Below are 1,434 nucleotides of genomic sequence, written 5' to 3'. Positions count from 1 at the left end.
TGACTTGGCACTGCATAATAACTTTTAGTACAATCACTGTGGTCTAAATGACTGAGCCTCTTGGTCTTGCTGATCAGAAGGTCGGCAGTTTGAGGCCCCGTGACGAAGGAATCTCCAGTTGCTTTGTCACAGGTTCTGCCAACCTAGCAGTTCAAAAGCATGCCAGTGCAAGTAGATAAATAGGTACCACTGCAATGGGAAGGTAACAGCGTTTCCGTTGGCCAGAAGCAGTTTAGCCATGCTGGCCACATGACCCGGAAAGGTGTCTGTGGACAAATGCTGGCTCCCTCAATCTGAAGCAAGATAAGCGTCGCAACCCCACAGTTGCCTTGGACAGGACTTAACCTTCGAGGGGTCCTTCACCTTTTTTCATTTACATGCCAACCATAAAAATATACATAGATTGAAAACCCAACAACAATAACAGTTGGTGGCTGTTGACTCTTAAGAAGGGTGATTAATTTGAGTTATATTCTATGTGGGTCAGCTTGTTTGGGCAGGGGTAGATAGGTGGAAAGAAACAAGGGGCCCATCCAGACTGGTGTTTTATTGTAGATCCTTGCTTCTTTATGGGTTTCTCCTCCTTCCCCTGGCTCAGTGTTTCCAAGGGCCCTGTCTTCCTACTCCCAATTCAGGCTCAGCAGCAGCAGCAGCAGCAGCAACTCCAGCCCATCCCCCTTGACATAGGGAGATAGGCAGAGCCGTAACTAGGTGATCTTGCGCCCCTGGCAGAACTGTCCACATTGTGCCCCCTAGCCATGGACAAATTAGCTCTTCTTTCCACCTCTCCTCCAACCCCAACCCCTCCACCCATTCAATTCACCCTCTATTTAAAACCATTTCTTATGAGGCAATAATCAATATTTATATATAAGGACATATTTTTAAGTCAATTATGTGCCCCCCATCGCCTATGCCCCATGGTGGGGGCCCACCTTACCACCCCCTAGCTATGACCCTGCAGATAGGTAGGTAGTTTCCTTCCTCTTCCTTATCCTGGCTGCCCTTTCCCTTCCCTTCCTACTGCTGGAATTTCTGGGAAATCACCACAGACCAGCAGCCAATTGCTTACATACAGGCACTGGTCCATGAACCACCATTTTCACTAACGTTTTTCCAACAGAGAGAAAATAACAATATATTATTACCTTCAGTCCCTATTTTATATTTATTCGTGGAAATTTCAGTCAATAATTCTGTTTGGCTGATGAGTATGAAGAGAATAAATATGAAACTTCACCTTGTGGATCTTGACTTGCAAATAATTTCACCGAAATGTCAAAGAAAAGGTCCATTAACATCGTTGAGATTAATTTTCAGGTCAAGAAAGCTTTAGAAACTTTAGAAAGAATGTTTCTCAGTATATTTAACCTTTGTGAAGTACTGTATGTGTCGGTCATTATACTATTCAATCTACCACTCAGATCGCATACT

This window comes from Podarcis gaigeae, assembly GCF_964106915.1.
Source record: "Podarcis gaigeae genome assembly, chromosome: 13".
In the NCBI taxonomy this organism is placed as follows: Eukaryota; Metazoa; Chordata; class Lepidosauria; order Squamata; family Lacertidae; genus Podarcis; species Podarcis gaigeae.
The sequence above is the reverse complement of the archived record's forward strand: the minus strand, read 5'-3'. Positions refer to the sequence as shown.